Source organism: Mustela nivalis (assembly GCF_964662115.1).
Source record: "Mustela nivalis genome assembly, chromosome: 14".
NCBI lineage: Eukaryota > Metazoa > Chordata > Mammalia > Carnivora > Mustelidae > Mustela > Mustela nivalis.
Window position 1 is genome coordinate 82,220,021 of NC_139033.1, and position 26,871 is coordinate 82,246,891.

Sequence of the window (26,871 nt, forward strand, 5' to 3'; positions counted from 1 at the left end):
GAAAGCAAGGGGCAGGAAGAAACACCTCCCAATGTAGGGCAGTCCTTCCCAAGAAAGGGCAGACAACCCTTCACCCACATGGCTGCTGCAGGCCAGTCAGAATTCTCAAGGCAAGCCGGCAAGAAACATTGCCCTGCCCCATGACACAACTTGACCCTCCTGGCCAGGGTAACAGCGACAGCACCCAAAAGGGGAATTAGAGAAAAACAAAACCTGATGCCAGACAGTAGAGATGAAGCTTCAATTAGCTGGCCGAAAACTAATAGAATATTTCCCAAGGAGGAAAGAGAAAGGTAATATTTTAGAATGAAACATGCAAACCTTGTGGTCCAGAAAACACACTCCAAGGTACACCAAAACCCACGCAAGCATGTGCACAGCAGCCCTGCTCAGAGGAGCCCAACACCTACCAGACAGGGGAGAGCTGAAGGTACTGAGGCTATTAGCCAGCCATGAGCACGACTGACCATCTGCACAGGACCATACAAATGTGCCTTTTATAGGTTAAAAATAGCTAATTTTGTTGGCAAGGTCACATAGTTAGATTTACACGCACGTAGACAAGTCTCCTGAGCATACTGCTCATACAAGTCTCCTGAGCATACTGCTGACCAAAGAAGCCAGGCCCAAAAGACTATGTGATGTGATTCCAATCATGTAAGTTGGAAAGCAGGCAGCACAAGCCCAAGGGTGAGGGAGGAGAGGGGGAAGACAGGGTGACTTAATGGACTCACAAGGGGGGCCTGGGGTTGTATTTCTCATTCTGGACACTGGTTACACAAGTATGTCCATCTGTAAAGAACCCACAACTGCACGAATTGCCTCTGTACGATGTACCTGAATATGATACAGGGCACAGAAACATTCAGGATGGGGAGCAGGGCCCAGTCTTGGTCCTCATTAGCAAGTAGACCCAGGTCAGGAAATAATCTCCCTGAACCACCAACTAATAATAATAATCACATGACAAGAAGCAGAGCACTGGGGCACCTGAGTGGCTCTGTGGTTTAAGTCTCTGCCTTCGGCTCAGGTCATGATCTCAGAGTCCTGGGATGGAGTCCCGCATCAGGCTCTCTGCTCAGCAGGGGGCCTGCTCCGCACCCCCCACCTCTGCCTACTTGTGCTCTCTGTCAAATGAACTCTTAAAAAAAAAAAAGCACTGACAGAACAAAATGGCCACACCCAGAATGGAATGTCCATCTTGGAACAGAGAACTCCGCAGACCAGGCAGGAACCTATAGAACACCTAGAAACCACCATAAAAATCAGTGTCTCAGGGAGCCTAGGTGACTTAGTCGGTTGAGTGTCTGCCTTCAGTTCCAGTCATGATCTCGGGGTCCTGGGATTGAGCCCTCCAGGGAGCCTGTTTCTCCTTCTGCTGCTCCCCCTGCTTGTTCTCTGTGTCAAATAAATAAATCATCTTTAAAAAAAAAAAAAATCAGTGTCTGGAACCCAAAACAACAACAACCTGCTAGCTGGTACTTCTACAGAGAGAAGCTCCAGTATCAAGCAAGCCCAGAAGAGAAGAGAAAATTCAGAGTGGCAGGTGAGGTATAAACAGGATACATTTCCACCAACGCCTGAGCAGGTCCCAGAGCAGCCAGCTGGGCACGTCAAAGGAAGGAAGCCAAGGAGAAACCAGAAGAGGCCATCCGGAATAGGAGGTCTAAGGGGGCTGCTGCACCGAGGGACAAGCCCCCTTGGCTCCAGTGAGATCAAACCCCCCAACTCTCAAACAAATGACTCAAGGAACTATAGCCAAAGATCAAAGATGAAAAAAGAAAAAAAAAATGTCGAGTAGAAACATCATAGGCACCCAGTTGTTTTCAAGAAGCCATTTTTAGGGGCACCTGGGTGGCTCAGTGGGTTAAAGCCTCTGCCTTCGGCTCAGGTCATGATCCCAGGGTCCTCAGATCGAGCCCCACATCAGAGAGCCCGCTTCCTCCTCTTTCTGCCTGACTCTCTGCCTACCTGTAATCTCTGTCTGTCAAATAAATAAAATCTTAAAAAAAAAAAAAAAGCCATTTTTAAGGATAAAATTAGGTAACTTCCATAGAAAACCTCACCCTCTATGCCCCCTGTGTCTAAAAAGCCTCCAGGTGTGGCATCTCACAGAAGAGGTCTCACGTGCCCAGCAGGTATCTTGAAGGGTCTAACAGAGGAGAAGTCAACAGCTCAAAAAGGGAACCAGAGAGAGATCCACCCGGACTTGAGGAAAACAATCCGTGTCCCTCTACTTTTCAAATGGAGTCTCAGTGGTACTGAGAAGACTATATAGCATTACGAAACCAGCTTCAGAGACAGAAAACAAACTGAACAGGCATGTATCTGTCTGGAGAAGTGGAGCCGGCCGTGTGGTGAAAACAGGGCTACTCAGGAGCCAACAAAGACCCTCCCCTGAAAACTCCCAAACCCCCACTAGCAGGCTGGACGATGAAATGAAGGACAGCACCACCCTGGACCACTCCAAGAGGGAACAGGATGGCAGAAACCACAGCTATCCCCAGCACTTCAATGAATCTCAAAATAGAGATTAGTGGCTGATTCTGAGAGCACAAAGGGCAGACTTGGCCAAACCTGGCCAAACCCGGCCAAACCCAGCCACCCGTTGTCCAAGGATCCTGACAAGCCCAGGGAGGTGACAAAGAAAAGCTAGGGAATGGTTAACTCTCAATTCAGAAGAGTAATGATTCCTGGAGGGAGGCAGGGAACTAGGGAGCAGCACAAGTAGGTGTCCAGGGGCCACTTTTTTTTTTTTTTTTTTTTAAAGATTTTACTTATTTATTTGACAGAGAGAGAGATCACAAGTAGGCAGAGAGGCAGGCAGAGAGAACAGGAGAAGCAGGCTCCCCGCTGAGCAGAGAGCCCGATATGGAGCTCGATCCCAGGACCCTGAGATTATGACCTGAGAAGAAGGCAAAGGCCTAACCCACTGAGCCACCCAGGCGCCCCCAGGGGCCACTTCTTACATGGGTGGGGGAAGCCGAGGCACATGTTGCCCACTGCACCTGCATGTGTGTACAGGTAATTTATACTCTCTCGTAACCATGTTTGTAAATAACCCAGAGCACAATTTTCAAGTCAACCGAGGAAGCTGGCATGCTTTGTGCAGGAGCCCCAAGAAAACAGGGAGCGGTGCCAGAGACTAAAGCTGTGTGACACTCACCTGAGCATCCCTCACATCCCTTGACCCAGAGACACGCCCCCCCCACAACACTGCAGGGCCAGCCACACAGCTAGGCAAACATGACAGCAAGATGCCAAGAAGGGCTTCAGTGGGTTCAGTCCCACGGGAGAAGCCCAGAAACTATCATTCTGTCCCAGTAAGTAGAAAGCAACAGAAAGGCCTCCACACCTGGGAGGCCAGGCATGCCTCACCCAACAGAGGTAAATCCCAGGAACCTTCCAAAGGACTAGAGGGGAGAAAGGGCAGTTATCGCCACTCTAAGGGAAAATACTGAAGTCTAGCACACATCTCCCCTCTGCAGCCTCTGCTCCAATTCAGACTCCAATCAACCCTGAGTTATCTTTCTCAAACACTGGTCTCATCCAGTCACTCCCCTGCTTAAAGCTTTCAATGCATTCCCGATGCCTGGATAAAGTCCACACTCTAGCCGGGCCTGCACGGTGCTCCTGCAGAAAATCTGGTCCACCGTCACAACCGAGTGCCCCTCCCCTGCAAAGCAAGCCCTGCATTTCTCCCAGGACCCCATGTCAGCACCAGCTGCCCAGCTGCTTCCCTCTGTGCACTTCCCCTCTGCCTCAGCCCACAGCGACCCCCAACCAGGCTCCCAAGGTGAGGGACTGTGTGTCCCACCAGCCCACAGCCACAGTGGCACTGGGCATAGAACAGGCCCTGTACATGGTCTATTCAGGTGAGCAAATGCCAGCCAGGCAGGAGCAGTGCAAAGAGAGGGGATAATACGTGAGAGGAGAAGCAGGCGGTGAAGACGGGGTCATAACAAGGAAGAAGGCTGCCCAGCACTCTCCCCTCAAGCACTTTGAAACTGTTGATCACTTTCTTCCAACTTAGGATGCCCAACAAACTTTCATGCGGTTTATATAGCCCATGTTACTGTTCTATTTAGCACATTAGACAACCTGGTAATTAAAACAGTAACTTGACTTAAAACAGCAGTAAGAAACCCATGTTGGTGGTGCCTGACTGGCTCAGACAGTAGAGCATGTGATTCCTGATCTCGGGGTTGTGAGTTAGAACCCCAAGCTGGGTGTAGAGATCACTTAAAAAATTAAACACACACACACACACACACACACACACACACACACACACAAAATTAAAAACAGGGTGCCTGGGTGGCTCAGTCAGTTAAGCGTCCAACTTCAGCTCAGGTCATGGTCTCAGAATCCCACATCTGCTCTCTGCTCAGCAGAAGTCTGCTTTCTCTCTCTCCTTCCCCAGCTCATGCTCTCACCCTCACTCTTTTTTACGATTTTATTTATTTATTTGACAGAGAAAGGGCGAGAGAGGGAACACAGCAGGGGTAGTGGGAGAGGAAGAAGCAGGCTTCCTGTTGAGCAGGGAGACCAATTCTAGGCTCAATACCAGGACCCTGGAATCATGACCGAAGGCAAAAGCAGATGCTTAACAACTTAGCACCCCAAATAAATGAATTCTTAAAAAAAGAAAAAAAATTAGAGGGATGCCTGGGTGGCTCAGTAGGTTAAGCCTCTGCCTTCAGCTCAGGTCATGATCTCAGGATCCTGGGATTGAGCCCCGCATCGGGCACTCTGCTTGGCATAGAGCCTGCATCCCCCCCCTCTCTGCCTGCTTGTGAGCTCTGTCAAATAAATAAATAAAATCTTTAAATAAACCTAGAAACAAACAAAAAAAAAAACAACAACAAAAAACATTAACATAAATACCATTTTTTATGGGGGGGAAAAATCCCAAAATTAAAAAAATTAATGAGGAGAGTTTTACATTTTTGCATTTATTTTTTTTTCTTTTACTTATTTAATTGACAGAGAGACAGCTAGAGAGGGAATAGAAGCAGGGGGAGGGGGAGAGGGAGAAGCAGGCCCCCCATGGAGCAGGGAGCCAAATGTGGGGCTTGATCCCAGGACTCTGGGATGGTGACCTGAGCTGAAGGCAGATGGTTAACGACTGAGCCATCCAGGCACCTATTTTACATTTTAAATCTCTTTAACATCTAGCTTAATAGAAGTGGCTAGATTCTCTCAGTTGCTTTTTTGTTTTGTTTTGCTTTTAAAGATTTATCTGTCAGAGAGAGAAAGCATGCACAAGCAGGGGGACAGGAGGCAGAGAGAAAAGCAGACTCCTCGCCAACCAGAGAGCCCAATGCGGAACTCAATCCCAGGACTCTGGGACCATAACTCGAAATGAAAGCAGACTTAACCAACTGAGCCACCCAGGCGTCCCAGAAGCGGCTAGATTCCCGTAACTGTTTCTACACTTCGTCTATTAGGATATGCGGTTTTGATTCAAGTCTCTAAGGAAGTGTCTCTTTACATAGAAGAGAGGAGTATTTTTTTTTCAAGATTTTGTTTATTTATTAGACAGACAAAGATCACAAGTAGGCAGAGAGGCAGGCAGAGAGAGAGAGGAAGGGAAGCAGGCTCCCCACGGAGCAGAGAGCCCAATTCGGGGCTTGATCCCAGGACCCCGGGATCATGACCTGAGCTGAAGGCAGAGGCTTTAAACCAATGAGCCACCCAGGTGCCCCAGAAGAGAGAAGTATTTTAATAATCCTTTCAGTTAAGTGTGGCCCCTTTTCACTGACATTACACTGAAATTCAACAAGTGGTGGTCTTAAAAAAGTTACAACGGAGGGATGCCTGGTTAGCTCCATCGGCTAAATGTTGCCTTCGGCTTAGGTCATGATCTCAGGGTCCTGGGATCCAGTTCCCATCAGGCCCCAAGCTAAACAGGGAGTCTGCTTCTCTCTCCCCTTCTGCATCCCGCCCCCACCCCCACCACTCATGCTTGGTCTCTCGAACAGATTTTTAAAATCTAAAAATAAACAAACAAACAAACAAACAAACAATTTGCAATAGAGAGTCTGAAATCGTATCCATGACTATCTTACATTAAGTTACGCAAAAATCCACTGGTCTAGGCTGCACTCCTAACCATGCAAGGTTGTGCAACATCAAGCACTGGTCATCTGGAAAATTTTAGTTCACTGAGTTGATCAGATCTTCCAAATGTCATCACTTTTCATTACAGGACACCAAAAAACTCCATGTGTTAGTATCACCGCTGATCTTATCAGTGAAGGCTAAGTCAGGCTCACAGTGATGGAGCGGAGTTTTCCAAAACTCATCTTCCCGTGAGGGTTCTAGCACCAGCAACACACACTGTCAGTTGTTTTTCCTTGAAGCAGCAAAGCTCACCACCTGCATCTGAGAAAATGTCTGGGCAAATTCTCCAAGTCTGAATAACCACACCTTGTCTGTCAGTCGTTCTTTCAACTGAAAACAGTGTTTCGTGAGAAAAAGCAGCTAGTTCAGAATAGAGCCCAAGCAGATGTGAAGGGCTTTCTGGAGACAATGGTTCTGCTTCAAGTGAGCCATGCATACTCCCCCATTTTGTCACTAATACTAAAAAGACATGTACCCCAGGGTCTAGATTTACTCCTCAGTCATCTGTACTGCCTCCCTAGGATGCTCAGTAACACTGGCCCTCTCTGTCTAAACACCACCAGTGGAGAACACAACTCTGGGTGATGTGTACCACCACCATGGCTTTGCACAGAACAAAGGCCAGTCACTTCTAAGTACTATGAAAAGGGTCTTGGGGACCCCAGAGGTCTGCAAATCACTCTGCAAACAGCTGATATGCACTAGCTCAAATATTTCTAACAACCCATTTTATAGGCAAGGAAAATGAGGCAGAGATGCATTCTTCCCAAAATCACACTTGTTCACCAAATACTCTAAGAGGCAGCAGGACTAACAGAAACTCTGGAAAGACCTCCGAAGGCCTGCTTACTCAGAGCTAGCAACGCTCTGGGAACAAGCTGGGCCTCTGTACGCTGTGGGCCCCCAGAGTGCTGGCCCTGCAGAGGTGGTGAGAGGGGGAGGTGGGGGAGGGGTGCTGCAGGAAGCAGGATGTGCAAGCTCGCTGCCTGCTGGGAGCATGAAGTCAAAGTCCCCTCCTGCCCAAAGCAGCTAAGCCAGCCCTGCTGCCCTTATCAGCATCAACACATGCATGGAATGTGGGACTTTGGAAACAGTCCTCTCCCCTGCCTGCACCCCTCTGGCGCTCAGGTTCACCTACCACAGCCAAAGGACAACCCAACTCACCTGCACCTCGTGTTCAACCCACCTCCACCTAGAGCGTAGTGGCAGTTGAGAAAGGCACCTGGGTGGGGTGGCCCAGAGCACCTGATGCGGCTATGCCTTGGACCCTCTCCTCATCGCCAAGATCACCAATCTATCAAGAAACAGCCTAACCCTAGGAGGAGGCCCTGCCCAGTCCCAAGCACCTCTCATTTGCCTGCACAGTGAGAATACCAAGAGAAGGAAAGGATCCCAGTTCTGAGTTCCCAGGAACCCCCAGACCATCACCCTCACAGATCCTCTGAAAAGTGGTCAACAAAAGCTCAAGTTTATAGTCCAACATGCCAGAAAGGAAGAAGTTGGCACTAGAAGGCTAAGAATGACCCCGAGAGTCCTGAACCCCTGACCACCTCCAGACCCTACCTGGAGAAGGGTGGGGAACGGACCTGCTCACCAGGCCTGTAGTGGTCCCTCCCCATTTTACCAGGAACTCCTGCCCAGCTCCAGGCTTTGTCCAAAACAGCCATACTGGTGCCCCACTCAAAATGAAAACTTTGACTGTCCTTAGGCTCCAGCACAGCTCAGAGGAAGGAGCCCACGCATACGTGTTTGAGGCTGCCACACACGTGTGTGGCTGTTTAATTTACTCTTAGAACGTCTCTAACAGGGGCGCCTGGGTGGCTTAGTCAGTTGGGCATCTGACTTTTTTTTTTTTAGTATTTTAATTTATTTGACAGACAGAGGTCACAAGTACACAGAGAGGCAGGTGGGGGTGGGAGGGAGCAGGCTCCCTGCTGAGCAGAGAGCCCGATGTGGGGCTCCATCCCAGAACCCTGAGATCATGACCTGAGCTGAAGGCTGAGGCTTAACCCACTGAGCCACCCAGGCGCCCCAGCATCTGCACAGTGAGAATACTAAGAGAAGGAAAGGAGCCCAGTTCTGAGTTCCCAGGAACTCAGGTCCTGGGAACTGGGGTCCTGGGATCAAGGGCCACGCTGGGCTCCTTTCTCAGCAGAGAGTCAGTTTAAGGATTCTCTCTCCTGGGGCGCCTGGGTGGGTTAAAGCCTCTGCCTTGGGGAGCCTGGGTGGCTCAGCTGGTTAAAGCCTCTGCCTTCAGCTCAGGTCATGATCCCAGAGTCCTGGGATCAAGCCCCACATCAGGCTTTCTGCTCAGCAGGGAGCCTGCTTCCTCCTCTCTCTGTCTGCCTCTCTGACTACTTGTGATCTCTGTCTGTCAAATAAATAAAATCTTTAAAAATAAATAAATAAATAAAGATTAAAAAAAAAAAAAAAAAGCCTCTGCCTTCGGCTCAGGTCATGATCTCAGGGTCCTGGGTGAGCAGGGAGCCCCCACCCCCACCACCCGCCTGCCTCTCTGATTACTTGTGATCTCTGTCAAATAAATAAATAAGGGATGCCTGGGTGGCTCAGTGGGTTAAAGCCTCTGCCTTCAGCTCAGGTCATGATCCCAGAGTCCTGGGATCTAGCCCCGCATTGGGCTCTCTGCTCAGCGGGGAGCCTGCTGTCTCCTCTCTCTCTCTGCCTGCTTCTCTGCCTACTTGTAATCTCTGTCTGTCAAATTAATAAACAATTAATCTTTTGTAAATAAATAAATAAGTGAATGAATAAAATCTAAAAAAAAAAAAAACTTCTTACCGGCTTCCTAGCTACATGACTTGAAACTGACTGCCTAACCTCTCTGAGCCACTTGTACAGTGAAGACTGATAAAAAGACTGGCACTGCACAGATTATGTTCCAATGATTAAATTCGGGACACCTCCCACAAGGGCTACCATGGGGTAAGAAGAGCCCAAAAGTGAGTCCCTGGTCCTCGTCTTGGACTACTTTCCTGGCATTCTGTCAGGAATTCTGTGGGAACCACCCTTCCTCCCATATTCAAGCAAATCAGCAGTAACAACTGTCAGACACAAACCATCCATCACTTTCTACCAGAGGGCGGGGGGGGGGGGGCAGAGTGGGACTTAGAGACAAAAGAGCTGAGGCACGAACCCACCCCTAAGACCGCTAGCTCTCAAGACAGAACCAGAGTCCATCCACCAAGATGTGCACGAGCAGAAAAGAACAGAGGGGGCGCCTGGGTGGCTCAGTGGGTTAAGTGTCTGCCGTCGGCTCAGGCCGTGATCTCAGGGTCCTGGGATGGAGCCCCGTGTCAGGCTCTCTGCTCAGCCAGGAGCCTGCTCTTTCCCCCCACCCCTGCCTGCCTCTCTGCCCACCTGTGATCTCTGTCAAATAAATAAATTGTTAAAAAAAAAAAAAAAAAGAAAGAAAGAAAGAAAGAAAAAAGAACAGAGAGGAAGGACACCCTGCCTGTGCTCCCAACACCACCCACTTCTTCCTCAATTACCAGCCAAGACTTCTCAACCCCCTCTCCTTCACTGCCCCAGCCCAGGCTGGTCTTCCTTCCCTAATGGATAGCACTTCCTAACCAGGACACCAACCACAACCACACCAGACTCAGAGGTCTTGCTGCTCACCTCATTCTGTAAGCTGCCCAGAGCAAGCAGCAGAGCTGTCTTATGTTCCATCTGTCCACAGATAACGCACAAAACCCCAAGACTGCCCCTTGTTCTCTTCTAGCAAAGAGAGCTGAGCCAATGAGCCAGGTCTTACTACCTGAAGCTCTACCTCTAATGCCCTTTCACAGCAACCCCCTCCCAATTCTGTTTCCCAGCCCCTTACACACCTTATCCAGATAACAATCCAGAAAAGCAACCTCAGGACCAATCTCTCTCTCCTGGGAACCTTGAGGTCAAAGAGAAAAACAGAAAAACAGCTCAGGTCCCAGAAGTCCCTGGCTACAGCCACAGTGGCTCATTAGGGAGCCACAAGGATCCCAAATGTCACTACGTCAGGCCCTGCCAGGGCACAGAGAGGCCAACAGAGTCCACGAATGCACTCAAAAAAGCAGAACACGGAAACTCTGAAAACCAAGCAGGACAAAGAGCCCTGGGCTCAAGAGCAGCAGGTAGCACTCCAGAGACCCCCTAGTGCACACTGGCCTGGGGTCTCTCCCACTGCCCCCAAGGAAGAGGGACCATGAAAAGAGTAAATGCCTTCTGTGTTCTGTGTCTGGTGCTTCTCTGAGACTCTAGTAACTAACAGAATCAACCCAACTTGTTCTGTAAATTCAATCCCACTGGGCCATCAGAGTTAAAGCATTCATGACACCCCAGATCATAATCCACTGGTCGATGGGGACTCACCACTTGCTTGACTCTATTACCAACATAGATTCATCACCTGCTAAAGCAGTGGTTCTTGACCTTGGCTACACATCAAATTCATTGCCACGTCTTAGGAAACATGGAAGTTAGAAACAGGCCGGGCTGGCCTCTACCAGCAACCAGGTGATCCTCACGTGTGGGGATGGGAACTAGGGCACCAGCAGGCAGGCCTCTTCCCGGCAGCACAGTAACAGCATGTACTTGATGGGTCAATGCACAGCAAGCACTCATCACAAGGAAAGCACCATGGTCTCCACAAGGGGTAAAGACACTGAGGCCTCAGACCCCACCTTCCCAGCAATCAACCCTACTCTAGCTTCTCATTCATTTCAGGAACAAGAATCCACCGAGATCTTACGATCTTCCAAAGCAGCACAGGTGAGGGAACTACAAAGACCATGGGCATTTCTTCTCCTTAAAGGGCCTGTAACCAGGCTGATGAGGCAGCCGAGGAAGCTCAGACCCCAGTGTGGTCTGGTCTGATGAGAACACCTGCGGGGGGCGGGGGGGGGGGTGATGTGGGGGTAGTTACTGTTCTCAAGACATGGGAGTAGCCCCTCCCAATACTCACCTGAAAGAACCCACCCACCCACAGGTGCTGCTGGGAAAGAAGCCTGAGGCCACCGCAGCAGCCTGGAACGCGGGACAAGTCTGCACAGCGGCCACGCCTATGCCAGCGCCAGCAGCCCTTCCATCTCCTCAAGAGGCCAACTCTCCACCTGGAAGCGGCCCCCTAGCCAAGCCCAAACACTGCCTTTCCTTAGTGGCCCTTGGAATTGCCATGGAATAGACAGGAGAGCTAGAGATACATGCCCTCAAAGACTGGGCCACCTACCTTTCCATACACCCCTCTCCCTCCTCATCCATACTTCAAGTGCCCATGGAGGTAGATTACCCTCAAACAGGAAACAGGCACCCACTCTGGGCTAAATATCTCAGAAGCAGTAGCAAAGCCCTTTGGCGTATGTATATGGCTATTCTGTCCCTTCTCACCCACAGGAGGATCTGCTCTCACCCTAGAGCCACACTCACCCTCTCCTCCACCCATGTGGGACATTACCATGAAAAACATGAAAACTGAGCAGTCTGAAGGAGGGGCTCTGAATCCCTTCCTGACTGTCCCAGGGCAGGTTCTTAGGGTCACTCTCTCTACAGCCACACCCTCTTTCAGCAGAGGGACCCCAGCCTGAACCCTTCCCTCTTGGACTGTGACAGGCCTGGAGTTGCCTCCTGGCTTTCCCTTCCTTATCAAGCTCACTGGGGGCCCACATACAACCCCAACCCCCACCTGCTTCCCTTGTTTTGCCTTGTTTCGCCACTCCTGCCACTCCAGGCTATAGGAGCTCTCGGAGACCTTCCCCAGCCCAGGTCCCTATCCCTCAGGGCAAGGCCCCTCCCAGCAGGAAGCACTGGCTGGTCGTGCCAGGCAGAGTCAAACTGGCCTGGCTTGTTTGGAAACCCCTAAGCTAGAGCCAGGATCCTCCTGGGGAGGGGGCAGTCTGTTCGCCTCTCCCTGCTTGGAGCTCAGACCTCAACACTCCACACCACACGGGTCCTCACAAAGCCCAGGAGTCAAAGGCATTTTACCCTCCAGCCCCAGCCTAACCAGTTGCTTACTTGCAGCCCCACAAGTTATGTAATCTCTCAGTTGAGTCTCATTTACCCATCTGTAAGAGGAGACTATCCAGCGGGCTGACATGGAAGGATTCCGAGAAAACCAAGTGTGCCCCTATCTCCCGGCCTAAGGCTGACCACTTGTTTGTTTAAGGCTGTGAAAGTCAGAGACCAGCATGATCCAGCAGACCTGCAGGGGCTGGGCACTGCACGCCTGTGTCTGTTCTCAGAAAATCTTGAAGGAATAAAAAGCTTGCCAAAGAGCCTCACAGGTGCCTCGCATGGAGAGGGTGCTCCTGTGCTAGCTTCTCTAACACACAGCATCTGCAGGCTCGCGCTCTCACCTCACTGCTCTATCTCGCCCGCCATACTCCATGCCGCCACTGTCTACGCGCTCCGCCTTAAAAAACTCTCCTCCAGTCAACTTGAACTCAGCATGCCATCTGTGCCTCTCCTCCAGCCCAGAGCGGGCCCCTTCCCACAGCTCGAAGCTACAGCCACCATCCACGGTGCCCTCTGCACTGCATAAGAGCACCGTGCCAGCCCTTATCAGTCTATCTTACAATCATTTGTTTGCCTGGCTAAGCTCTGGAGGGCAGCAATATGTAATGTAAACTCAAGTTCTGCTCCCATTTTAGACACGGGGGCACTAAGGCTCAGAATCAATCACTGTCTAAGGTCACATGGAGAGTAAACGGCAGACCCAATGTCACACTCACTTCCAGATTTTCTAAGTCCACTTCCCTCTCACTGCCCTCCCGAGACAGGCTCCAAGAACCAGGAGGGCAAGAACCTGACTGGTTGTTTCTTCTCGATGGTAAAAGCTCTCTCCCATGTGGCAGAAACAGGAAGAGGCCCCACTCTCCTAATGATCAGGTCCTGGGGGCAGTAGCCCTCAGCCCCAGTGGGCAAGGCGAGCAAGCATTGGGTGGGGATGACAGCTTGAGGCCAAGAGGCCAGTAAAAGGGCAACACCACAGGTCCCCTGGGTAAACTGAACTTTATTCCTTCCTTACTCCTCCAACTCTCCAGAACTGCCCAGCCAGCCCTTCTCTGGGGGATAGTAGCTGATTAAAAGGCACTGCCCCCACACCATCCACACCCACCCCCACCAGATCTGACCCTGACACACAATAAGGACTCTGGGAAGGCAGCAGGCCTGTCAGCTCAATAATGCAAAACCCTGTTGCTCCAAGTCCACGACAGCTGACTTCAAGTGGATCGGAGGCTGTGCTTATTAACCAAATGAGAAATCTGATCTATGGAAAGAAAACACTACGTGAGGATTAATCCAGGACTGCAGCTTGTGGAGAAGGCTGGGCTGCTGGCCAAGACCAGGGAACGAAGATAGGATCCTGCCTACCTGTCCCCAGAGCAGGTCCTACGCCAGGACAGGACACAGTGCCTCTGCCCCACCTGTGCTGCTGCTTCTCCTTCCAGCAATTGCAGCAATCATTTCAGTTTTGCTTTAATTAAAGGCCTGGCTCCCTCGGGCTGCTTCTTCCTCTATGCAGAGCCAGCAACCAGAGGGAGATTTTTCTTTTCAGGAATCGCTTGTAAAAGCTGAGTGACTAATCTACAAGTCCTAACAACTGGCAGGAAAACACTGCAGGGAGAAATTCTGGGCACACACCAGCACTCTGAGTCGAACGGCCAGAGAAGCTCCGCAAGAGATATTCAGCAACTCCCCCGAAACCGGTCTGCAGAAAGCCAGAAGTCAAAGGAAAGCAGACCAACCTGGGAGTTCTGACCCCTAAGGCAGGCAGGCAGGTGGGGAGCCCCCCTCCCAGCCTTCTGGGTCTGCTGCCTCCCCATGGGACCCAGACATTTATTTTCCTAAGCCCAATTGTACAGGACCAAAGGATCTCTCGAAGGCAAGGTGATCTACTCCTGGGCCAAAAGCCTCAGTTCAACCCCCAAGTATCAGCTTCCCATCCCCCCCCCCCCTTGGTGCTAAGAGCCAGCTAACCAGCAATCTCACCACACAGCTTTGTCTCTGGAGGCCAGCCTGAGGCCGGCCCATCTGCTTTTTTTCAGACCACTCCAGCAACCCTGCTAAGTGTACACTCTCTCCTTGAGCCAGGGCTACAGACCAGCCACATGGCCTGAGCTCCTGAAAATGTCTGCTAAAAGGGCCAGGGAGTCCAGAGTTGGCAAATGGGAATGGAAGAAAAGTGAAGCCAGAAGCCAGGAAGCAATAAATGCTACTAGCTTCAGAAAGGTCCTGAGTTTGGGTGACCTAGCTCCATCACTCCATCCAAAGTCCCTGGAGGACAGTCCCAAGTTCAGCCTAGAAGGTCTGGAGGCCCCTCCACTACCAGCCAGCTCTCCTCCTCCCCCAAGCACAGAGGCACAGCAATCCCCACATCAGTCAACAATCCACCGCCACAGGATTCCTATGGGCAAAGCTCTACCCCTCCCCCCCCACCACATATGTCAGAGGGGTGGCCTCTCTGGGTTACACCCCTCCTGCGGGGGGGGGGGGGGTAGGGCCGGGAACCTAGCTTTCCAGATGTGCTTGGCAATTCCTACTGGAAAAGACACTGGGGGTGGAGGGGACAGGAGAAGACACGGATAAATAACTTCAAAACCGTTCCAACCCATCCGGATCAGCACTGGGCTCCCTTCCCCAGGCGGTCCCACGCTGTTCTGGGTGGGGCCGCTGCGCGCATTATCTGACCTCCTTCCCTCCTCTCCGTAAGTCACTGCCCCCCAGGGAGAAGGATCCCTGCCCCCCCCCGCCACCCCACACGCACCAAATAAGTCCATGTGAATATGAACCATCTCGGTAGATAAACAGAGAGTGACAAGCTGGAGCCCTTCAGCCCCCTTCCTCTGCCAGCCGGTCCCCTCCCACTGCCAGCAGACCCCCTCCCCCAAGCCCATCTCTCTTCCTGCCAAGTGGCTGCCTACAGGAGAGGTCTGGGGGCAGGGCAGCGAGCCCACCAGCCGCAGGGCCCGGCCTTCTGGAAGCGGCCCCTCCAAGGCCAACCCTGCCCCTGCCCAGGCCGGTATTCCCGCGGGGGGAAGGAGGGGCAACAAAAAGGGACCGCAGGCAAAGGGTTGCAGTTCTGGAAATAGCAAAATCCCCCTACGAGGGGCGGCCACAGGCGCTGGGCCGCTTGCATAATGGAAGCCCGCCCGCCTGTCAGGCAGCGCAGCTCTCCCGACACTGTTCGGATTAGATTGCTAATGAAAAGGCACAAAGAGCCGGCGCCCGCTCAGCCTCCGACCCCCGCTCTGCAGACCCGCGCCCCGGCCTGGCGCCGGCCCTTGGGCTTTGTGCCCAGGGTCCCCCCGCCGCCCGCGCCCTACCGGGCACCGGGACCACAAAGCCAGGGCAAGCTGCGTCGGGCCGGGGGTCCCGCGTGCGCCCCCGCCCAGCCCCTGCGGGCGCGCGCCCGCCCACGCCCCTCTCCCGGGGGCGCGCCCGTCCGCGGCCCCCGCCCGCGCCCCCGTTGCCCCAGACGGCCTCTCACCTCGTGTGCGTCGGCGGCGGCGCTCCGCCCGCCGGCCGGCCGGCTCTGCCCGCGGCGCCCCGTCCTCGGCGCCCAACTCGCGCCGCCTGCGCCCGCCCCGTCCGCCCGCCGCCGGCCCGGCTCGGCTCCCCGCCCAGCGCGCCCTGAGCGCCGCTCACAGCCGCCCGCCCGGCGCCATCTTGGAAGCTTGTGACGTCGGCGCCGCCCGCTCACCCCTGACCCACATCTGAATGGGCGAGCGGCGGGGCGGGGCCGGAGGCGGGCCGGGGGCGGGGTCTTGTGGTGGGCGTGGACTGGTGGGGGCGGGGCGGAGGTGGTGAGCGGTCCGAACACTGGGCGGGGTGGGGCGGCGGGCCTGCTGGACGGCGCCGTGGGGGAGGGGCGCGCGGAGAAGCCGGGACCCCGACCGTGGTCGCCCCGCCAGACCCCGACCCCAGGTGCAGGGGCGGGACCGCGACCGCACCCCGAAACGCCCGGACCGCCCGCCCACCACCCCCACCCCCGGGAAGAGAACTCTGGACCCCCACAGGCCCGCACCCAGCCTGCACCCTCAGAGCTGACCCCCTTCGAGCCTGAGCCTGAGTCTGACCCCTCCGAGTTCCTCATCAGGAACCCCTAGCGACCCGCGTGCGCCCCACCTCCAGGACACCCTCGCACCCGGGCTCTGTGCTGCCCACCGCAGGGACCCCACGGTCAAAGGCGCACACTCCCGGGGACTGAAGGCCGCATGCTCTGGGCTCCCGAGGAGGCCGGGATCGGGCCATTTGGGTCCGGAGGGGAAGGGAACTCCCTGACCCCTGACCCCAGTGCCCCTTCGGGTCCCCGCTCCTACAGCCCCGCGGACTGGCCTTACCTGCTCAAAGGTCGTGGAGGTCGCGAGCACGCGGTGCTCAGCCAGCCCCTTCCGGTGACCGCAGCCCATCGCAGGCCCCCTGGGGTCAAGCGTCGTGCCTAAGCTGGCCCGCCTGGACCCAGGCTCGTGGCAGTCGTTCTCAGTGCCTGTTGAGGGGCTGTAGCTTGCCCTGAGCTGTAGCCACTTTCTCTAAGGAGTTACTTTCTACTTTGAACACCGAACATAAGAACACACCACTGTCAAAGTCTGAGAAGAACCCAGACTTGCCATGCAGGGAAGTTGTGCTCTAGCACTAGTCAAAACAGAAAGCCAATTCAATAATTTCCCTCAAGACAGCTGGTTATGCGACCATTCTTTCCAAATTAATGTATAAATTTAACATATATTAAATGTAAATGTATACTGAATGTAATGTATAAAATAATGTAATCCTAACAAGACTTGACAAAATTCTAAGTTCACCAGCAAGAATAAATAACCAAAAACAGCTATCATTTCTCACAAATGAAGGTGGACTTGCTGTAATAGATTCTTAAATTATAAAGCTATTGCTGTCAACCCAGTGGGGTACAAACCAAGAAAAAAAAAGCCTTAGAAACAGATCCTAGAAATGTTAAGAACATAATAAATGAAAAATATCAAGGATTTATAAGGAAGAAAAGGCATATTCCATGAATAGAGTTTAATAGAGAACTTAACTATCTGAAGAAACTACTGAGGGCACCTGGGTGGCCCAGGCAGTTAAGTGTCTGCCTTTGGCTCAGATCATGATCCCAGCGTCCTGGGATTGAGCCCCATGTCCGCCCCTTGGTCAGGGGGAGTCTGCTTCACCCTCTCCTTCTATTCCTCCCCATCACTGGAGTGCTCTTTCCCTCTCCCATATCAAATAAATAGATAAATAAAATCCTTAAAAAAAAAAAAAAAAGAAATTGCTAAAAAAAAGTCAATGTTCCAATCACCAAAGACATGCAAATTAAAACTACAAGATGACTGAGGGGTTGGAGGGATGGCCCGTGTTTTGTTTTGCTCTCTACCAAATCAGTAATTGGTTTCCAATGATAACCTTCAAACCCCAGGCAGGGATCTGGTGGGTAATCACTGTCCTACATGATTGGAAGTATACAAATTGCCTCAAAATTTCTGAATGTGAATTTGAGAGTACAAGTTAAGAATAAAAATCTTTTACAATGATCAGTACCTCTTCGGAGTAGTAATAATCCATCTTCTGGATTCTGTTTTAAAGAAATTAACCACATTTGAAGACAATATGCTTGATGATCTCTTCTTTGTAACCAGACCATAAGCTTGGGCCCCCAGTGCCCAGAGCACTCAGTAGTCACTTGTTTCATTTGCATTTGAAAATTATTGTACAATCACATTTTTTCAAGTGTCATTTATAATTATGAAAAAAACTCATACATGGGATAAATGTCTGACAATAAGGAATTGGTTAACAGCTCACCACGTGATAAAATGTTAAGCAGCCACTACAAGCAGTGTTTACAAAGATGTTTTATGACCTAGAAATGTGGAAATGATATTAAGAGAAAAGATTGTGCAAGTATATACAAAATACAAAATATTGACTCATGGAGAAGCAAAGGAGGAAAATACACCAAATTATTTACAGAGGTTCTCTCTAGGTGTTGTGATTTTTTTTTACACATGTGTAGTTTAGTATTTTATTACAAAAGTAACATTTCTTCTAGGAATAACTCTAGCCAAAATACATTTTTTTCAAGCTTCTAATTCTCATTCCTCCCCACTCCCATCTGTCCTCTGAAGTAACATTAATGGTTTGACATGTACCTTCACTCCTTTCTCTGACATCAACATGTACCTGTTCACATGTTACAAAAAAGACCTTACTTTATGGAAGTATAAAATAATATACTATATAAATTCTAAGTCACTTTAGAACTTACAAGACATTTGCTCTTTGTCCCTGAGAAGCTATCACAGGTGTCTTTCTAGTTCGTATCACATAAATTCACTTTTTTTTTTAAAGATTTTATTTATTTATTTATTTGACAGAGAGAGAGACATGGCAAGAGAAGGAACACAAGCAGGGGTGTGGGAGAGGGAGAACAGGCTTTCCGCAGAGCAGGGAGCCCGATGTGGGGCTCGAACCCAGGACCCTGGGATCATGACCTGAGCCAAAGGCAGATACTTAACCGACTGGGCCACCCAGGTGCCCCTAAATTCACTTTTTAATAGCTGACAGATTCCAGAGTATGAGGGTTTTGCAAACACTTGCCTTAATCATAGCTATTCAGGATACTTACAGTTTGATGCTTTAAAAAGACAATTTTTTAAAGTCATTGAATATATAGCTTTATGTTCTCCTGCCTTCACTTGGGCAGAATAGTTTACTAGAAATAGAATCTACGGGTTAAATGATATGTGGGCATTTTCAATTTGCATAGGTCCTGCCAAGTATTCTCCCCCAAATCGTGTACCAATTCATATCCTGCCTGCTAAGGTTTTGTTATTCCTGCGTCTTTAACTCCCTGACATTCCAAGTTTTTCATACTTAGTACATATTCCCTTTAAAATTAGGAAGAGGGTCACCTGGCTGGCTCAGTGGGTGGAACATGGGACTCTTGATCTCAGGGTGTTTGAGCCCCACGTTGGGTGTAGAGATTACTTAAAAATAAAATCTCTAAACAAACAAAATCAGAAAGGAAAAAAGGTTGGGGGAAATTTCTAAATCATATTGAGTGAGACCCCCACCATCTCTGTCCTGAGCAGGCTTACATGGTCTCTCCCCACCTCCAGTGCTCACTCTCAAGCTCATTTCCTGCCAAGCACTTTACAAAATCCAAGCATGCTTCTAGTGCAATAGTTCAAAAACACTTAAACTTTGTAACTTGAGGGAAAGTTTTTGATATATTAAGTAAAAATAGCAGATTTCAAGATTTTGTTCACGCTGATAGCAATCCTGTAAAACTCTATTTGGATGGAAGGTAATAAGGAAATATAAAAACCACACAGGGGCAGGGATAGGAGAGCCATTGAGAACTAGGTGTATTCTGGACTGCAGCTCCCTCTGTGTGTCTAGCACCAGAGCTAACCTCTCTGATCATCTTTCCTCATCAGTCATTTGAGAATCATAACAGCACCTGCCCATGGGGCTCCTTGCAGGACTGATGAAGATGAAACTGGCAGATAGAGTACACGGAATCAGGCTCTGGCAAGCTCTAGCTAAAGCAGCAGTGATTGTTATGTCATGTAGTACGAATCAAGTAAGGACAGTAGAGCTGATTTGCCACTTTTACCATCATCTTTTCTCAATTAAAACAACAGGGACGCCTGGCTGGATTCAGTCAGTTAAGCAGCTGCCTTTGGCTCAACTCATGATCCCAAGGTCCTGAGATCAAGCCCCGTATTGGGCTCCTTGTTAAGCAGGGAGCCTGCTTCCCCTCTGCCTGCCCCTCCCCATGCTTGGTGCTTTGGTGCTCGCTCACACTCTCTCTCTGTGTCAAATAAATAAATAGATCATCTTTTAAAAATAAATAAATAAGCAGGGACGCCTGGCTGGCTCAGTCGTTAAGCCTCTGCCTTGGGCTCTGGTCATGATCCCAGAGTACTAGGATCAAGTCACACTTCTGGCTCCCTGCTCAGCAGGGTGCCTGCTTCTCCCTCTCCCATTCCCCCAGCTTATGTTCCCTCTCTTTCTGCATCTCTCTCCATCAAATAAATAAAAATCTTTATAAATAAATAAATAAATAAGAAAAATAAAAATAAAAAACAACAACAAAAGGAAAACAAATGATACAAAATATCCCCAAAGGGTAAATCACAGCTTCTTAAATGACAGGCAGATTTAACAAATATAAAAAATACAGGCTGCCTAGTTAAATTTGAGTAGCTGAACAACCAGTAATATTTCAGTGTATCTCCCATGTAAAATCACGTCTCACCTCCCCCCACCCCAAGCTCAAGCCACAAGGGCAAACTCTCTGCTCCTGTACATGCCAAGATTTTTCCTCCCACCTCTGGGCATCAGTGCCCAGGTCTCCTCCTGCCTGCATCACCCCCCCCCCTCCTTCTCCCCACTTCTGCCTGGCCAGCTCCTACTCAGCTCAGACATCATCTCCCCTGATCTCAGGCTACTCACCCTGATACAGTCCTGATGCCCCCGATGGGCAGTTGCCATGACAACAAGAAGACTTTATCTTGTTCATTCTTGTAGACCTAGTACCCACCTCATGCCTGCCAATAGGTGGTCAACTAAAAGGTCAAATGAATGAATGAATGAATTTCCTCCCAACCCCCAGCCTGTTCTCTCCCACCACAGAGCATCCCATCTGCTGCTTCCCAAGTCATGTGGTCATTCCCTGTCACAAAGGGTGTAATGTGAGTGGTCCACAAAGGAAGCAGAGTGCACTATAGAAGCCTGGTGTTCAGGTCACTCAACTGGGAAGCAGAATCACTCTTGCGAACAACAGCCCCACCCAATTCCTGGTTGCTGTTATTGGCTCCCAACATCAGGTCCTCACTCTACATGTGAGCAAAGCACTGTACACACATGGGCGTGTTATTCCTTACCACCACCTATGAGAAGGATGGCACTACAATCCCATTTTATAGATGAGAAAACTGAGGCTCAGAGGGTAAGGTCACTTGCTCAAGGTTACACAGCGAAGCTCAAACCCAAGCCCCTCTGATAGGCAAGAGCTTGGTCCTGCCTCTTAAAACAATACTCCGCCTGGGTGGCTTGGTCAGTTAAGCACCTGCCTTCAGCTCAGGGCATAATTCCAGGGTTCTGGGATGGAGTCCCGCATCTGGCTCCCTGCTCAGCAGGGGGGTCTTCTCCTCCCTCTGTCTCTGCACCTCTCCCCTGTTTGTGCTCACTCTCTCTCTCTCTCAGATATTTAAATAAAATATTTAAAACAAAAATAGTACTCCACCTGAAGAGAAGTCCCCCAGGACGTCTGGGTGGTACAATGGGTTGGGTTGGTTCAGGTCATGATCTCAGGGTCCTGGGATTGAGCCCCATTCAGGCTCCCTGCTCAGCAGGGAAACTGCTTGTCCCTTTCCCCTGGCCTGCTCATGTTCTCTCTTGTTGTCTCCCTCTCTCAAATAAATAAATACATCTTTTTTTTAAAAAGACGACTCTTGGTTTCAGCTGGAATGATAATCTCAGGGTCTTGAGATCCAAACCTACAGCAGGCTCCTCTCAGTGTGGAGTCAGCTTGGATTTCATCTTTTTAAAAAGATTTTATTTATTTGATAGAGAGAAAGAGAGAGAAGCAGGCTCCCTGTTGATCATGGAGCCCCACACAGGGCTCAATGGATAGCACCCTGGGATCATGACCTGACTGAAGGCAATCACTTAATAGACTGAGCCATCTAGGCATCCCAAGTGGCAAACTTTTGATTTCAGCTCAGGCCATGATGGTGGGGAGGAACATGGGGGGGCAGGTCATGGGATCCAGCCCCTCCCCCCTCAGCTCGGTGCTCTGCATGGAGTCTGCTTGAGATTCTCTCTTTCCCTCTCCCTTTGTCCCTCCCCCTGCTTACAGGCACATACACTTTCTCAAATAAGTAAAATCTTTTTTAAAATCAATCTATCAACCAATCCTTTTTTGTTGTTGTTAAAAGATTATTTATTTATTTATTTGACAGAGAGACATAGGGAGAGAAGGAACACAAGCAGAGGGAGTGGGAGAGGGAGAAGCAGACTTCCTGCTAAGCAGGGAGCCCAAGGCAGGGCTAGATCCCAGGACCCTGGGATCACAACGAGGCAAAGGCAAACACTCAATGACTGAGCCACCCAGGTGCCCCTCAACCAGTCCTTTTTTAAAAAATTAAGTCCCTTTGGGGTGCCTGGGTGGCTCAGTGGGTTAAGTCACTGCCTTCGGCTCCGGTCATGATCCCAGGGTCCTGGGATTGAGCCCCGCATCAGGCTCTCTGCTCAGCGGGGAGCCTGCTTCCTCCTCTCTCTCTGCCTGCCTCTCTGCCTACTTATGAGCTCTGTCTGTCAAATAAATAAACAAAATCTTTAAAAAAAAAATTAAGTCCCCCAACATGATATTACCTAGAGCAAAGGCCATGCCGTGCTGGGCGGAGGCTTCCTCACTACCCATCTCCCCTCATTTTGCCATCTCACAGACCCCAGGCAGAACCAAAAAAAAATCACCCTGAGCCCAAGAGAGTCCATACACTCCACTGTCATTCAACCAACAGTTGCTGACATCATTGACAACAGTGAGATGGGTACCACGCTAGTGCACAGTGGTGATCCCTGGCCCTGGAAGACCATGGACAAGGGAAGAGATGAGAAAATACCCAGGGAAGGCTTGGATCTGGGCAAGGAGATGAGCAGTCATAATCTTTCCAACGTCTAAGAGGGAAACTGAGTGCCCTGGTTTGTGGGGCCAAGGAAGGGGATTTGCCTATGCTATTCCCTCTGCCTGGCAAGCTGTGTTTCAGTGCTAGCTCCAATGTTGCTCCCAGTGTGACCTCCTCTGATTGCCCTTTCTTTCTTTCTTTGAAGATTTTATTTATTTACTTACCTGACAGAGAGATAGAGAGCATAAGTAGGCAGAGCAGAAGGCGGAGGGAGAGGGAGAAGCAGGCTCTCTGCTGAGTGGGGAGCCTCACGTGGGGCTTGATCACAGGACCCCAGGATCATTACTTGAGATGAAGGCAGCCACCTTAACCAACTGAGCCACACGGGCGCCCCTCTTTCTTTCTTAAAGATTTTATTTTTGGGACATCTGGGTGACCCAGTCGGTTAAGCATCTGACTTGTGATCTTGGGGTCCTGGGATGTCCAGCTTCTACCCAACGGGGAGTCTGCTTCTCCCTCTCCCTCTACCCCTCCCTCCACTCATGCTCTTTCTCTCTCAAATAAATAAATAATATTTTTAAAAAGATTTTATTTATTTGACAGAAAGACACAGCAAGAAAGGGAGCACAAGGAGGGGGAGTGGGAGAGGCAGAAACAGGATCCCTGTGGAGCAGGGAGCCAGATGAGGGGTTGGATCCCAGGACCCTGGGATCATGACCTGAGGCGAAGGCGATGCCCAATGACTGAGCCACCCAGGTGCCCCAATAAATAATATTTTTAAAGATTTTATTTATATAGTGGCGCTTGGGTGGCTCAGTGGGTTAAGCCTCTGCCATCAGCCCAGGTCATAATCTTGGGGTCCTGGGATTGAGTCCTATATCAGGCTCTCTGCTCTCAGCAGGGAGCCTGCTTCCCCCTCTCTCTCTGGCTGTTTTTCTGCCTACTTGTGCTCTCTCTCTGTCAAATAAATAAAAAAAATCTTTTAAAAAAGATTTTATTTATATATTTGAGAAAGGGAGGGAGAGAGAGAGAGAAAGCAGGAGGAGGGGCAGAGAGAGAGGAAGAGAGAGAATCCATAGCAGACTGGGGCTCGATCTCACGAGCCTGAGATTAGACGTAAACTGAAAGCAAGAGTGGGGTGCCTACGCTACTGTGCCACCCAGGTGCCCCAAAGATTTTATTTTTAACTAATCTCCACACCCAACATGGGGCTCGAACTTACAACCCCAAGGTCAAGAGACATATGCTTCACCAACTGAGCCAGCCAGGTTTTCCTGTTTGCTCTCCAAAAGCTGCTCTACACTCTCCACCCTCGCTCCCTATCTCCTTCTCGGGTCTTGCACCATCTGTGAAGACCTCGTTGAAGACATGCTTCTTCACTCACCTCTCTCTCCCTCACCAGAAGGGGTACCCCGCACAAGTCACCATCAGCCACTCTTCACTGCTGAGGAAAGTGCCTAGGCCGGGGCAGGCACCTACACAGTCAATACTACTCAGTGCACTCATGAATTAATGAGTGAGGTCCAAAGGCCAAACGAGAGTGAGAGGCGAGCAAGGCGAGGTGAGGCCAGGCAGGGGAGCAGCACCAACAAACCCCTGAAGGGAGATAGGGCTCTCTGAAACACCCAGAAGAGTGCCAAGCACACGGGACCATGGGATGTGATGAGAACCAAAAGACAGGGAGCGCTGTGAACCCAAGCCAGTGGCAGGCTTCTCAAACATACTTGCACTGGAAGCGTGTGGGGGTGACCGCTCCCTTAGCAACCCGGGGAAGCTGCAGGGAATGCAAGACAGCCCTGGTACCCAGCTGAAGGATGTGACACTGTCACCCAGCACACTCGCCAAGAAGGGGGAGAAGTTTACACTTGGCCAAGACCTTATGCTAAGTGGAAGAGCAAGATGTAGAATGGGATGCATGATGTAATCAGACCAATGGTTTTTAAACATTATAGGTGTTTCCATTTCTGTTTATAAATCCCTAAAGAATGTGGCACCTGGGTGGCTCAGTTGGTTGAGTAGCCAGCTCTTGAGTTCAGCTCCGGTCATGATCTCAGGGTCCTGGGATCAGGCTCCATCCTCAGTGGGGAATCTTCTCCAAGATTCTCTCTCTCCCTTTGCCCTCCTCCTGGGCTCATATGCCCCTACGTGCATGCACATTCTCTATCTCTCTCTCTGTCCCTAAAATAAATAAATAAATTTTTTTAAAAAGGCAGGGGGCGCCTGGGTAGCTCGGTTGTAAATGCCTGCCTTTGGCTTGGGTCATGATCCCAGAGTCCTGGCATGGAGACCCGCCTCTGGTTCCTGGCTCAGCAGGACGCCTGCTTCTCCCTCTTCCACTCCCTCTGCTGTGTTCCCTCTCTCCCCGCCTCTCTCAATCTGTCAAATAAATAAATAAAATCTTAAAAAAAAATTTTTTTAAGGGCGCCTGGGTGTCTCAGTGGGTTAAACCTCTGTCTTCGGCTCAGGTCATGATCTCAGGGTCCTGGAATCGAGCCCCGCATCGGGCTCTCTGCTCAGCGGGGAGCCTGCTTTCCTTCCTCTCTCTGCCTGCCTCTCTGCCTACTTGTGATCTCTCTCTGTCAAATAAATACATAAAATCTTTTTTAAAAAATCTTAGGAAAAAGGAAATCCCTCCAGGACAGGAGTCTCAGGGGAGGAAGGGAAATGGGGGAGGGGTGAAGAGGGAGCCTTCTCATTTAATTCCACATTTAATCCTCTGTAGTATTGGCATTCCTCTATGTATTTGTTTTTGTTGTTGTTGTTGTTAAACCATTATGAAATAAAGAAAAAGAAAAATTTCAGTGAGGCCTCCCTTTCTTGGAAAGCTCTTTCTGTGTCCTACTTGGTTGCAAGCCCACTCGGGCCCTTCTGATTACTCACGTAATGGAGAAGCCCTTTGGCTTCTCCGATGCTTCCACCATTAGACTGGCTGGTCTGTTCTGGGGTCTTTCTGCATGAGCCAGAGTGGCGGCTGGCCCCACAGAACAGATGGATGAAGGAGGCCCAGCCATGGCTCCATGATGAGCAAGATGGAAATGAACATCAGTGGGCCTGTGCTTCTGGGGGAAGCCTGAGGAAAAGCAATGGGACCTGGATCCAAATCCATTTGTGACAGTGACCACCCGCTGCCTGAGTACACACCGCTTTTGGCCTTAGTTTCCCTACCTGTAAAATGGAGCTGATAGCTCCATCTGCCCCCATTGGCTTGGATAGGGCAGGCAGAAGCCCAGGAGAGTCTCAGCAGATGGGGGGGGAGGGAGCAGACAGAGAAAGGACCCCAGGGCAAAGGTGGGGATAAGGTGAGGCAAGGTTCTATTTCCTTAGTGAGGTTCCTCTCCAATAGCTGAGGGGGGCAGGAGCTGAGAGGCTGGTCTCCTCCTGAATCTCAGCAGGAAACAGGGGCCTGGAGCACTGGGAATTGCCTGGGGGCTCTGCTTGAGTAGCAGGAGGGGTCTGAGTACACCAAGGCTTCACTGTGGGGAGGGCTTGGAATTTCCAGATTCCAACCTTGCAGTTTTCTTTTGGGGAGCCCTCCCTCATCACCACTGTAGCAGTGGGGGAGGGGACCAGCTCCCTCACTGCCAGTACAAGGAAGCCCCTGGGCTGGGACAGCAGCCTCTGGTCACAGTCACGAGGGAGGCTGGGCCCAGGGACTCTTATCTGGCCTGACCTTGTGGAGACTGACCACTCCCTCCTTCTAGAAAATGTGGCCCCCTGCCCTCTTGGAAGCCTCTTTCTCCTTAAATCCCCATGGTTCTGTGTGGGGCCTCAGTGCCCAATTCTACCCCTTGGCCCTCCCCCCTGGGGTGCTTTGCTGGCCCCAGCTCTCAACCACCTTCCCTATGCTTCCTCCTGGAGACCCTTGGGCATTTCTGGCTCAGCAGGTCTGTGCCTGTCCCCTCCCTCCCCGAAGCACCAGGTTGCCCAAGCCTTAACTACTGGCCACTCCCCAGCACCTCCTGCCCTCCCCCCCACCCACCAGCTCTACCAATTTGAATTCCTGACTATCCCACCCTCTACTCACCTCCCCAGACCCAGGCCCCTGCCCCCAGGCTGGGGGGAGGAATCCTTCAGATAAGGGCAAGGGGCAAAGGGACACACCTGGGTTCAGACCCTG

General features: G+C 50.8%; 1 protein-coding gene across 1 annotated transcript in view; it reads right to left on the reverse strand.

The window, feature by feature from the left end:
* HIC2 (HIC ZBTB transcriptional repressor 2) overlaps positions 1–15,778 on the reverse strand; it is a 32,506-nt gene extending 16,728 nt beyond the window's left edge. The window contains exon 1 of the mRNA XM_082697678.1: positions 15,605–15,778. The gene's annotated coding sequence lies outside the window, so the exon portion shown is untranslated. The remainder of the gene's footprint in view (positions 1–15,604) is intronic.
* Positions 15,779–26,871: the final 11,093 nt, after the last annotated feature.